Genomic DNA, 14,118 nt, shown 5'->3' with positions numbered 1-14,118 from the left:
TTGTGTGCATTTCTGTTTAAAGACACCTTGTTTAATATATTCTGTTGCTTCATCACCATTGAGCTTGTGGCCCAAAGCACTGTAATTTATACCTGGACGGAGCTTATCTACACACATTTCCTCCATAAGGCACATCTCCGCCTTCTTGCTGTTAGGGGCACTGCAAGGCGCTTCAGTACTACCCTTGGGGGCTGTTTTAAACAGTGAAATCACCAACAAAAAGCACAAAAATGGGGAAACTGTGGCACTGAATAGACTAAGAAAAGGGCAGTCGTTCAGAGTGTGATTTGCTGAAACAAGGGCACGTGTGTCAGGGCGAATCACATTTTGTGCCGCTCGGCTCACGTCCAAGAATGGCGGCAAACATGCCGTGAGTATTGGTTTTGGGTTACAGATAAGTTTTAGCAGATAGGCGGATTTGCCTACCTGGAATCCGTGAGCAATGAGGGCTGACTGTATTAACTAACTATAGGTAACTCTTCGGAGATGTTTCTCTGCAAGGTTTGGTATGGCAATGGAGGTCTTATTTTGCTTTCACTATTTAAACATTTTTTTAATTTTATATTGGATTATAGTTGATTTACAACGTTGTGTTTCAGGTGTACAGCAAAGCGATTCAGTTATACATATACATGTATATAATATATAAATATATTATAATATATATTATATAATATATAATAACCTTCTTAGGTTATTACAGAATATTGAGCAGAGTTCCCTGTGCTGTACAGTAGGTCCTTGCTGATTATCTGTTTTATATAGTATGTATATGTCAATCCCAAACTCCCAATTTATCCCTTCCCCCCACCCCAATCTTTCCCCTCTGGTTAGAAAACTCTGTGTTTGCTCTTAAAAACATGGGTGATCCTAGAGTATGTTTTTAGGGTGGGAGGACTGACCCAGTACAGAGAGTAATTTGACGATGACCACTGACCAGCAAATTCTTCAGGAATGGGAAGGGGAGAATCCAGGTCATCAGTGTAGGAGGAGGCTTTGATCAGAGCAGTAACATGGCGAATTCCCTGTCAGGGCTGTTTTTGTGTCCTTTTATAATTTTTTATAGTCTTATTCACATAGTTCATGTGTATTTATTATTAATTCCTACGCATGCTATAATTTTTGGTGTTTCGAATGGGTTTTCCTTATAATTGTACTTTATAACCACTTATTGCTGGTGTAAAGGAAAGCTATTGATGTTTGTATGTTTCTCTTATATCTAGTCACTTTTTAAACTCTTAGCTTTGATAATTTTTTAAAAATTTGTTTGCATTTCTAGGAAAACATATTGTTTTTAGATAACATATCTCCCCCCAGTGTTTATTTAAAATCTCTAGATGGATACTCTTTTCTTGTTCATAATTTTATAGAATTGCCTTCTGTGTTTCAAAATTTAACATGAACTTTGCTACTAGTTTTGCTATAAAACTTTGTGAGCTTTAAAATGTTTCCTTTTTTTGTATTTTGTCTAAAACATTCTTTTTTTTCATTATGAATGATTGTTAATTTTAACAAAAGCTCATTTGGCATCTAACAATATTATTACATGATTTCTCTCTCTCTCTCTCTCTCTCTATATATATATATATATTTTTTTTTTTTCTTTTTTTTGCGGTACGCGGGCCTCTCACCGCTGTGGCCTCTCCCTTTGCGGAGCACAGGCTCCGGACGCGCAAGGCTCAGCGGCCATGGCTCACGGGCCCAGCCGCTCCGCGGCATGTGGGATCTTCCCGGACCGGGGCACGAACCCGTGTCCTCTACATCGGCAGGTGGACTCTCAACCACTGCGCCACCAGGGAAGCACCTTCCCTCTATATTTTAATGTAATGACTTATTGTTGATAGATATTCTGTAGTTGAAATCTACAGAATATCTACTTGGATGCGGTGCAATTTCAAATATGCTGCTGGATTTTATTTTATTATTGTTTTACATCACATTATTTAGTAAAATTCATCTAAATTTATTATTTTCTGTAGCTGGTTTTAGTATGAAGGTTGTAGCTTTCTTAAATGGGTTGGGAAAGTTCCCAATCGTCTTTTCCTGTGGTTTTCACCACCTCTTCTGTGTCGTCATCCCCTCTTGCTTACTTTTCTTGGGTTCATTCCTTGGCAACATATCTACTGCTTGAACATGGATTTGGGCATCACTTCTAGGTGTGCATTTGCCAATCTTCCTCTTCATTTTGATTCTCTGAGTTGTCAACTCAATTTTCAACTGCTGGTTGGTTTCTCTTTCTCTCTCTCTCTTTTTTTTTTTTTAATTTAGAATCTTAGGTGGAGAAGATCTGGTCTTTCATTCATGGGACATTACCATCATTGGACCATGTATTAAGTCCCCTTTCTTGTTTTATTTATGTAATTATTTCCTGTTATCTCCATTTTCCAAATGCCATTCCCCTCATAAAGAACCATTTAAGTGGATTTAATGTGTATCCTTTTAGACTCTTATGTATATATAGTTTACTTAACATAAATGGTATTGTGTTACATATTCTGTACTGTTTCTTTTTTTCTTCACTGTCTTAAAACTCAGTATTTCTGCGTGATGGTCTAACTCCTAACTACTCCTAACTCTCAGTGGGGCACATCTATCAAATGACATGTGTCTACTACTCCAGTGTGGACATTAGACTACTTCCAATATAAGTGCAGAGATAAGTATCTTTCCAGGGTCTCTCTTAGAGACCCGTGTGAGAATTCTTTTGGTTTCTATTCTCAGGCGTAGAATGCGTGGTTGCAGGGTGTACATCACTTAATCTGCCCTCCACGATGGCAGCTGCGGTGTCCACCTCTCCCCCTGCAGGGCCATGGGGTGTCCTTCTCACCACTGCCTTCAGTATTTGGCTTTTCCAACTTTCTAAATTTGGGCAGCAGGACAGGCATAAATGTATCATTTTTGTTTTACTTTGAAAATTTTCTGATTGCCAGTTTACGTATTTCTTCATATACTTGTAAACCCTCTGTGTTTCTCCTTTAAATTCCTCATTTAAATTCTTTGCCCACATTTTTGTTAGGGTAATTGTCTCCTCCTTATATGCATTCCTTTTATAGTCTAAATACTAGTCTTCTGTCAGTTTCAGGCACTTCAAATATTTTTTTCCTACTCTGTTGTTGCCTGTTAATTCTGTCCATCATGTGCTCAGAAGTAACTTCCTAATCTTGGTGTGATTACATTCGTAAACCTTTGTGGGCCACTCTAGGCTTTTGTTGAAGCAGTTCTCCACCTCTAGGACACGAAGGTATTCTTCCATATTTTCTTCTATTACGTTTTTAGTTTTACCTTCTCATTTTTCCTTAAACTGTCTTGCATCTATCTTTGAATGTAGAGTTCAATAGATAAGTTTTATTTTTTCCATATAATCTGATTTTCATAACATCATTTTTCTGTTCCCCAATTATTTATGTTGCCATCTTTATTGTATCTTAACGCTCTAGCAGCTCTTTTCAGTGGTAACAAGACCGACAAATTTTGCCTGCAGGTCACAGCAGACCGTGTATACCTTCATCCACATACCCTCTCACCCCATCTCCCCACCGTCCTCAATCCCTGGGGGTACTCCCTCCCTGCCCCCCGCCCCCAGGACTGAGCCGCTCAACATCAAGGCAGAGCCTGAACACTCTAGGGGTTTCCTGTGGACGTTGTTGATATTTTTGTTGTGTAACTTGGTAAATCCCATGCTGTCCTCTAGTTTCCCCATGGTTAGGAGAGGGAGTCAGAGCCCAAGCGAGCTGGGTACCTTGATGAGGAACACCTTGCTGGATGCCAATGGCCACCTCAGACCTGGGACAGCTGTATTCAAAGTGACATTACCTCTCCTGACACCAGTGCTGGCATTGTCATCAACCCAAATACCTGCCCCCTGCCCCACTGGTTTCTGTAAATCTGGGAGGCTGGTTGTGGTTAGGTAGAACAGCCTGGGGTCCTCGTGCTGGATCTGCCTGGAGAGCTGTGTGGCCATCGGCTGGTAACTTCCCCTCTCTGGGCTTTGCTGTTCTCAGAAAACGAGCTGATTAGATTCCTATCCTCTAAGGACTTGTTAAGCCCTAATGTTACATTTGATTAGTGTGAGCCCGTTGGGGACAGCCTGTTTCTGCGTATAGAAGGTGTCCAGTGATTGTCTCTTAAATTAGCCTCATGATGAAATCCTGGCCCGAAATTTGCGTTATACTTTTACATCCACACACACTTAACCTCTATGAAGTCATTTAGCATCATTGGGCCATGTTAGCTTAGTAATAACCTTAGTCCTTCCTGTCACCTGTGTACGCACAGGCCTGGTAGAGCCCCATGTGTGCTTGTCCCCCCACCCTGCCCCCAGCGTGAGCACAAGCCCTTGCATTCTTTCTTTAATATGTTAATTTTAAAAAATTTTTTATTGGAGTATGGTTGCTTTACAATGTTGTGTTCGTTTCTGCTGTACAGCAAAATGAATCAGCTATATGTATACACATATCCCCTGTTTTTTGGATTTCCTTCCCATTTAGGTCACCACAGAGCATTGAGTAGAGTTCCCTGTGCTATACAGTAAGTTCTCATTCGTTATCTGTTTTATACATAGTAGTGTATATATGTCAATCCCAATGTCCCAATTCATCCCACCCCTCCTTCCCCTCTTGGTGTACATAAGTTTGTTCTCTACATCTGTGACTCCATTTCTGCTTTGCAAATAAGTTCATCTGTACCATTTATCTAGATTCCACATACAAGCGATATTATATATTTGTCTTTCTCTTTCTGACTTACTTCACTCTGTATGACAGTCTCTAGGTCCATCCATGTTGCTGCAAATCGCATTATTTCGAGGCCCTTGCATTCATGATAATCCCAATAAGACAAGATGGTAAGACTTCTTGTTCATGCCCTGAGACTATGTAGTTCGTTTGGATAAAAGTTATTCAATCATCTCATTCATATTGTACCAGCTTTTGGTACAGCCCTATGGTAGATGCCTCCAAGCTTAAAAAAGACGTACATGATCCTCTGTAAGTAGTTTGAAGTCAACTTGGCAAAGTCAGGTACGGATGATACTGGCGCAGGTGCATAATAACAGCGTGGGGAATTAGTACAGGAATGATTTCAGGGGAAGGAGACGGTGTATTGAGGAAACATGGTCGGCAAGAGCTTCACGGGTGATGCGGGGTTTAACCTAGGCTTGAGGAGAATGGTTAGGATTTTATCCTCAGTAAAAGAGACAGAGAGATGCCACCTGAGGGTGTCTTGATGGGGGACGGAGCAGTGCACAACCTGGGACACACCGAGGACCGTGGGACCAACCAGTCAGGAGGCAGTGGGTCACCCAAGCCATCTGGGCCACACCACCAGTGGGATAAGGATGGTGCCCGTGCGTGGTGGCCTGGAGCTCAGGACGGGCAGAAGGCAGTCATTCCGGGTGAGGATTCTAGACAGGTTGAGTGGGGCGCCTGGAGCCCTGTGTCTTGGGTCAGGGCACACAGCAAGCACACAGAGATCACTTAGGTCAGGAAGAGCCCCCTTTTGGAGCTTTCTTCCTTTTCGTGATGATGAAGTGAGAGGCATCCTGGGCTGGCTCCTTGGGTGGTGCCTGGAAGGGGAGCTCAGAGTTCAAGGCCAGGCCAGGCCAGAGCACTGTGGATGAGAGGGCTGGGGCTGGTTCTGAGCTGGGATGTGGCCTGATTGTGATGTGTAGAGAATACGGATCAGCCGCGGGGTGACGTTCACTGATGGCCATGTGGGAACTGCTGTGTGCGAGGCTGGTTCCCAGCACATCTCACTGGGATGTGTGAATTGGTTGGGGTCCAAACGGGCAAGTACCACACTCAGCAGCTCAGGCCGGGGCAGGGCCGACCCTGCTACACTTCAGCTGAGTCAACATAGGGCGTGTCTAGAGCACTGCTTCCCAACCTCTGAACTCCCTCAGGGCTGTCGTGCAGGTACGCCTCCCCACATACCACGTGTGTACCGTAGGCGTTCAAGGCTGGGGCTGCGATTCTGCTATTGATGGTAACGCGAAACAGTGGGCATTTCCAGGTTCTTAACTCACCTGGCTTACCTCCTTTAACCTGCTCCTGGCATGACTTGGGCTGATGTAGGGGAAGACTACCCAAGAACATTCTTTGTATTTGGGACACCAGCACCGGTGCCCAAAGAGAACTGCATTTACTGCGGTGGCCCTGAAGGGTCACTGCACTCGGGAATCACCCGGGCTGTGCTCGTGGACAGTGGGACACCTGGCCATGGTCCCAGTTTCTGACCCAGTGGGTCTGGGGTGGGGGGTAGGCACAGGTACCCCGCGTGGTTCAGATGCAGGTAGTCCTGGCCTCCCCCACGTGGAGGAAGACTGATTGGCTGAGTCTTGCTGCGGGCCAAGCACTGCCCTAAACTCTAAACAGCTTATTGTATTTAACGCTTATGCATCCTTTAAATTGAGCACTGTTATTATCTTTATTTTACAGATCAAAACAAAACAAAACAAAACAATATAGCCCTGAGGCTTAGGTAGATTGCATGATTTGCCCAAGATAACAGTGGCACAAAGTGACTGCGTGGGATCAGGTTGGTGGGTGGGGCTTTTTTCACTTAACTCTACCCCTCAGCTGCTCCAGCCCCGGGGGAGTTTATTAGATAGCAGGGAACAGAGTAACAAAATGAAAAATGGATACAGCTTCTGCTCTCAAGGAATTCAAAGCCTAACATTGGAGACCAGGCAGAAGCAAATGTTAAATGAGGAAACATGTAATTGAAATGTCAAAATAGTGTATCAAATGGAAACACTGGGCAGAAATTATTTATTTTTTTAGTTGTCTGTAGCTTAGGTTAGTCTCCATGGCCTTTGAAGGTGGTTGAACCTGTACCCAATTATAGGTCTGTCGTTTGTCTTCTATCACTTCTGGAAGAAAGGTGCTCGAAGGAAATCAGTCATCTGCAATGATCCCCTTAAGCATTGCAAGCCATGCCCCGGGGCTGGGATGCAGGGGCAGCTGTGGGCTGCTTCTCCCCCACGTGGCATCACAGACCCATGGCAGGGTCCGCTCACTGAGAACACAGACACACTCTGTTCTCCCACGTTCAGCCTGGAAGACCCTTGGCCAGATTGCCGTGGTCTCTCAGTCAGCTTCTTCCTCAGCAACACAAACTCCAAGTTCTGTGAGAAGGAAGGAGGGATGGGACTCTGGGGGGAAGAGCTGGGGAGAAGCAGAATGAAACCTGGTGTTTAATTCGGGGGGAGCAGGGAGGAGGCCAGGTCAGGAGGCCGTGTCCTCCACCCTCCTGCTCTTTCCAAAGCCCTGGATGCTCTCTGGGTGGATTGTGGATTCTGCCCTTTTACCCTGATCCACCCTATCCTGAGCAGATTCGCCCCTTTTTCAATAAAGGCAAACCAAAACTAAATCTATAATTATCACTACTAATTCCACTTAATTAGTCACAAGCCAGCCGCCAAATTGGCTTTCTCATAATTATCTGATAAGCAGTAAGCACATCTCATAGATTATAATTAACACTACTTAATTAAAATCTAATATTCATACACCCTTTCCTCAAAATACGTCTAATTGGTTGGGTTCATAACAGCAGCAGAGAAAAACTCTTCTTTGGTTGCCCCTCCGTAAGGACTTCACATATCTACTTTCTTTATTTTCAGTCCCCTGAGAGCGCTGAGAGGGAGTTACAGACACTGTTGCTGATTTATTCCTTCAGCAAGTTCTACATTTTCTCCCTGGGGGACTGAGGAGAGTTGCGGGTCTCTCCTCTCTCGGGGAGGCATCTCACCAAACGACACAGACCGCTGGGCATGGTGGCCACTTCGCTGATGCATGCCTCACGCCAGGGAAATCTCAGCTTCCAACTTGGCTTTCTTTACATTCGTCCTGCTGCAGACAGTGTCAGAAGTTCCTGTCCACCTCTAAACTGGAAAAAAAAATCCTATCAAACTTCCTAGTGCAATTTTTGGAAATGAATGGGATTCAAAGCCGTTTTGAAGTTCGGAGTGGCTGTGATGTGTGTTTTTCAGCCACCGCGGTCTCTGGGTGGGCTGAGATCACAGGTGTCTGGTGTCTGATCCCTCGGGGCGCCGGCTGGGTTGAGAAGCAGAGCCATCAGCATCTTGACAGTGAAGAGACTATTCTTGGTGAGGTTGCTGGCCGCCCATTCCTTAGATAGCTCAGAGAGCGGGTTAAGGAGGAGCACACGGAGGCTGTTTCCTGTCCTTTCCGAGCTCCAGCTAAACTGACCCGCTGGCAGAGAGTCCCAGCCCCGCTTCCCGCGCTGGAGCCGCTGGAGCGGGGACAGGAGGGTGGGGAGGGCGCCTGAAACAGAAGGGGCGGAGCTCGGCCCCAGGGGAGGGAGGACCTGGGGCGCTCAGGACCCACTGTTCCTGGCGGAGTAGAGGGAGGCAGAAGCTGCTAACGCCCTGTGTTTCCCGAGGGGCTGCTCTGTACGGTTCAGAGCGTTCTGTCCACCATATCCTGTTCGTCTCACTCTCCTTAGTGCCTCGTCTAGTGCCAGGAAATGGAAGGAAATGGATAGATGGTTTCTGTGTTGACACCTAGGTGCAGGTGGTTTAATACTCACGTTTCAGAATCTCAAACAAGGCCTAGGAGAGTCAGTGGAGGTGTGGGAGGTTGTCACCGCTGCCTCTTCTCCAGGACACTGACGCTGCTGTCAATCAAGCCGTACGCATCTGCCCTCCCCACAAGGTTATGCTTCATGAGAGCGAGACCTGGGGTCAGTTTACTCACTGCTGGCTTCTCCACCACCTCTATAGAATCCAGCAGGTGATGAATATTCACTATATCCCTGTTAATGGCTAGATGGATGAATGTCCTGTGATTTCTTCCTACTGGAAAAAAAAAAAGGCAAATCCACTACCAATTATTAAATATTTAATCCTGAACTGTGAGGTTGCTCTCATTTTCATTGCTGCTGAATTTCTCCCATGCAGCCCATCTGGATCAGGAAAAACTCACCACCCACCGAGCGGGAGGGAAGATCTACCTGTGATGTGTCTTGGTATTCCTCTACGTGCTTCTTTCTCTGTACCCAATCAAAACATTTGGCCACCTGGTCTGTCTTTAGCAATTTAAACTGGCTTTGGGCAAGGAAATCTCTGTTGATCTGTCCATGTATTCATGGCCCACCAGGGAGCAGCTGTAAGTGCCTTGGAGCGTGATCCTGTGTGTTCAAAATTACTTTAGTGGGTTTTTGGCCCAAATGCCACTGTCTCCTTGTATCATGGGTTCCTGTTGACATTGCCAGGTCGGTTGGGTGGTGACAGCTGCGTGGATACAGGGAGACCTCTGTCTGGGCCATCGTTTTGCTGGTGGCCCTGAGAAGTCTTTGAAGCTTCTCGTCTTTCATCCTCTCTCCACTCCCAGGGAGGCTCCAAATGAGCACAGCTTGCCGTCCGCCACCCATTAGCCGGCGGGGGGTTCTGCGGCCACCTTGCCTCTGTCATCCTGCCCCTCACCCGGCAAGGGCTTTTTAAAACTTCCGTGTCTTGGCTGAATGCATTTCCCTCCAGTAGGAAGGATCTCAGGGGAGACACTCTGTTTATCCTGTTCCTTTGACTGAAGCTGCCTTGGCCACCTAATCCCCCATGCATGCTGGGCTTTCTGTGATACCCTGGGCTTGAATAAATTATATTTTCAAAGGTTAAGACTGGATTTCAGCAGTCGACTCTCCCGCTGATGTCTTGGTTATTTTCTGAACGTAAGAAAAAGAGGGAGAGCTGGTGGGTTTACGAAGGGAAGAGCTGTCTTCTGCAGTGCTGTCACAGGATGGGGCCGTTAGTTATTTTGCAGAATCTCAAATGCTGTCTTCTCTGGGCTACTGCAGCAGGACAGAGGGGGCTATTTCTGCCGGTGCTGCTTGTTCTGAAACCCCGTGAGCAAGGGCTGGCAGCTGGGGCTTTGTCTCTCTGCCTGTACCATCTAATGCCAGAGGGAGGAAATGGGTGGAAAAAGAAGTTGGGGAATGGTAGAGGAGGGTGTAAAAAAGAGGACGAGAAACAGGTGATCAATTCTCCCCTGGTCTGCAGCGTCCACGGAGCAGGTACCCGCTGCATTTGCATCTTATCTTGCTTGACATACTTGCCTTCTCTGGGATGTGGTATTAAGTGGCAAAAAGAAAAAGCCCACACACCAGAAAAAAGAAAACATTCCTGAAATGCCCAGTTGTGTAGCAGTGATATTAAGTAGCTACAGTGTCTGTGAACACACTGCTGTAGAGAAAGGCGGCGAGAGCAGGACTTGTTTCAGGGCCCGGGAGTGGAGGCGGAGTGTCGCAGACATCATCAGAAACGTCAGCAGCCTCAGTGGATACCCACGCATGTCGCAGGCTCTGGCTCCCGAGCAGACAGGAGCGTGCCCTCCCCTGGGCCTGCAGGTCCTCCCCCAATTCCTCAGCATCCTTTCTCTTCCACATCGTCCCTGAAGGAAGTAGGTGCTTGCTGTGCACACTCGAAGACCAGAGTCCCAGCACGCCCGAGGTCCCCCACCTTCCTCTCCCACATTCTCTCGCCACGCCTGCCATCTGTCCTTTCGTGCGCAGAATGAGTCTGAAATATGTACGTTCAGGCCGAGTCTCAGAGGGCAGCCAGTCCTCTGAGTCCCGTGTGTTTACAGCCTACTGGTGTTTTGCCTTGAATGTCCTGAAGGGAATCCGTGGTTGTGTGGACCTGTGACCGCTCGAGGAGTAGTTAGGCTGCACAGATAGAAAAACCTTTCAGTCTGGACTTCTCAAGAGTGGTGATGTGAAATGAAGATGCAAACGCAACATAGAGATCATTTCTCCTCACTCCCACCCACGCTTCTCCTTTCATCAAGTACTATTAATTGAATCTCTCGAGTTTCTGGAGCCTCTCCGCTTCCCTCCTTACCCACTGCCCGTATCCTGGTTCAGGTCAGCGTGGTCCTAACCCCTGGGCCCATCACCACTTGGGAGTGACTTGCCTATGATACAAAGCCGACAGTTGCCTGCTGTCCTCCTTCAAGGACCCCTGGCTGCCTTCGGGGAAAAATCAACTCCAGAGCTTGGCATTGGCTAGCTGCACCCCACCTCCCCCTGCCACCTTCACATCCTCATGTATCACTGGTTCCCCCCTCCCCCGCCCCCAGGACTCTGACTCTCCAGGAGTAATGACTGCCTTGCCCTGACCCCAGCCCGGCCTTGAGATACCCGTCCTGTGCTCCGTGGCACCTTTGATTTTACCTGTCCTTAGACTTACCACAGTGCAGCTTACTTGTCTTTCTTATTTCTTCCCTTGTATTAGGCTGTGATCTCTATGAGAATAGCCACGTTTACCTAGAACAGTTGCTGATTAATAAAAGCTTGCTGAATTCGTATGAATGGCATCTTGAGTTGCTCACTTCAGAAGTAGGTGGCAATCTGATAAAATTAGAGAAATGAATGACAGCCTGCGATTTCCAGTCTGTGCTGTCTGTGTTTTCTTATCTGGATGCTGCAGTTCTCTAGGAGACTGTGATACCCCTGGCTTGAACCACATCCATATACCCTAGTACAGGCCGGGACTGGCAAACTAAAGCTCCCGAGGAATATTAAATTAATGTTTACGTAGATAATGTAACGGTTTATTTATAATGACAAGGCAAACTGATTAACTTATCAAACAAAAATAGATAAAATAAATAAGAGCAAGTAGAACAAGGAAAACAGAATGTAAGAAAGGGGGAGACTTCTGTGTACCAAAGAGGAACCATCTTTCTTTTCTTAGCTAGTCAGTAATAGCGTTGACTTAACCATTTCTAGCTCAGCCCATTTTCAGTGATTTTAATCCATTCCAATTACAAAGATCATGTTACTGAAGTATTGCTTTCTAACACATTGTGCTAAGGGCAGTAGGCATTTATAAATTCTCACAGCATCTCTTTCCTCTTCTGCCGGTCACCAGTGTACACGTAGGGCTTGGGCAGCCTGTCCTCACACCAGCTCAGCCTGGGTGATTTGAAACACTGGCTACGGACCTGGCTCCAGAGATGGGCCAGTGACCCTGCGCAGCTGAAAGCATTGACCCCTTCTCTGCCATGACCAGCTCAGAAATCAGCCTGGGCCCCATGTGCTACATCCCCTCAGCTACGCTCCACTAAGGAAAAGCGCCTCACAGGCAAGCATGGGAAGGGCCCCCAGTGTGAGATTCAGCTCCCCAAAATGTGATAACCTTAAAAATACCTTCTTTCGATTAGATGAAAGGTGGCATTAGATTAACTAGTGGCATATATATGTATACATTTTTATTCATTGGTCTTTTTTTTAAGATTTATTATTTATTTTATTTATTTTTAGCTGCATAGGGTCTTAGTTGCGGCACGCAGGATCTTCATTGAGGCAGGCGGGATCTTACGATATGGTGTGCGGGCTTCTCTCTAGTTGCAGCGTGCAGGTTTTCTCTCTCTAGTTGTGGTGCGTGGGTTCCAGAGTGGGTGGGCTCTATAGTTTGCAGCACCTGGGCTCTCTAGTTGAGGCGTGCAAGCTCAGTAGTTGTGGCGCGTGGGCTTAGCTGGCCCGCACCATGTGGGATCTTAGTTCCCTGACCAGGGATTGAACCTGCGTCCCCTGCATCGTAAGGCGGATTATTCTTTACCACTGGACCACCGGGGAAGTCCCTATTTATTTGTCTTGAGTACTTGTAAGACTAAACACTCTCCCCTAAAAGGAGCCAGGGTACTGTGGAGTGCTGGTTGGCTGATTCCAGAACTGGGGCCTTGGAAGTCCAAGGTGATCCTTGAATATCTTACACCAGAAAGCAAGTGTTCAGAAACTGATGAGAATGTGTGAAAACTACAGAGGCGGCAACTTGAAGAGGGTAAGAATGGCCTAAATTTGGTAAAAATTTGAGCACCAAAAAATAAAAAAAAAAATAATAGTGGGTTATAATATGTCTAATGAAACAGAGTTCATAATATTACTACAAAAAATAGAGACAGGCTCTTCTTATAGAATACCAGCCAATAGATATAGAAGGAGAGCTAGAATTATGAAGTAACTATTTCATAATCACCAAAATAATTTAGGCAAGTATCATCAATGGGTATAAAACTATTGGCTGAAAGTTATTGGAATAGGATATTCACATAGTCTCAAAGTATCACCCACAGATTGTATATTGATTACAAATGAAAACGTGACATTTTGGAGAAAGCTGAAGGCACTTCTTCACCAGCCAAAGATATTAGCATCCCCAGTAATGAGGCGAACTATACCCCGAGTCTCCTGATCCAGTGTACCGAGAGTTCACAACATCACCCACGTGGTATTCTTGGTCAAAGATGTGTAACCTGAATCTAATCATGAAACAGTCACATAAATCTAAATGGTGGGACAATCTGCAGAATAACAAGCCTGAACTCTTTAAAATGCCAGCGTCATGAGAGGTTAAAGAACAACAAAAGGCAGAGAAGACTGTTCTTGATTAATAGAGGTCATAGAGACATATCAGCTACATACGATGCACCATCTCTGATTAGGTTCTGGATCAAATAAAAGAAACTAGGTGAGACACTGGCAGAATTGAAACATTGCATATGAGCCGTAGATGAGAAGCTCTTCTTGTATCGATGTCAACTTTCTTGAATTATTGTGGTGTTCTCAGGAGTCGCTGGAGTGTGTGGGGATAAGCTTTTATCACCGTGTCTGCAGAGCTGGTTTGGTGGGGGACAGAGGGCCGATGGGGACACGGAGAAAGCAAGCACATGAGGCAAAAGGTTAACAATGGGTGAATCTGTGTGAAACATAAATGAATCTTCATGGTAACATTTTTTTCAATTATTTTCTGGGCTTGGAATTTTTCAAAATAAAAAGTGAAGGGAAAAAAATAAAAAGAAAAGAAAAGAAACAGAGCGGGCCCCCCACCAGTCCCATGAGCTGAGTTCTGAAGCTTGAGTAGAGCACTGGGAGATGCAGGGCACGTACCTCACAGGACTCCCTCGCCCGTCTGACTCTCTCTGGTTTCACGGGCCTTTGTCCTCTGTATTTTTTTGCAGGGACAAAACACAAAGTCACGTTGTTCACTAACCAGCTCCATTTCCTTGTCTCCCACTTAAGTGCATGACTCAGCCATCCAGCCTTTAAAGGAGTTCAGATTATTTGAAACCACAGATAACTCCAAGTCGGCCAGACTCGTCA

The 14,118-nt window shown here is 45.9% G+C and overlaps 1 protein-coding gene across 2 annotated transcripts in view; it reads left to right on the top strand.

Annotated features, from left to right (window-relative positions):
* Positions 1-14,118, top strand: part of LOC115844512 (opioid-binding protein/cell adhesion molecule) — a 1,086,269-nt gene that overhangs the window by 33,820 nt on the left and 1,038,331 nt on the right. The window lies entirely within an intron of this gene.

Source organism: Globicephala melas, chromosome 8, assembly GCF_963455315.2.
Source record: "Globicephala melas chromosome 8, mGloMel1.2, whole genome shotgun sequence".
Lineage (NCBI taxonomy): Eukaryota > Metazoa > Chordata > Mammalia > Artiodactyla > Delphinidae > Globicephala > Globicephala melas.
The sequence above is the reverse complement of the archived record's forward strand: the minus strand, read 5'-3'. Positions and strand labels throughout refer to the sequence as shown.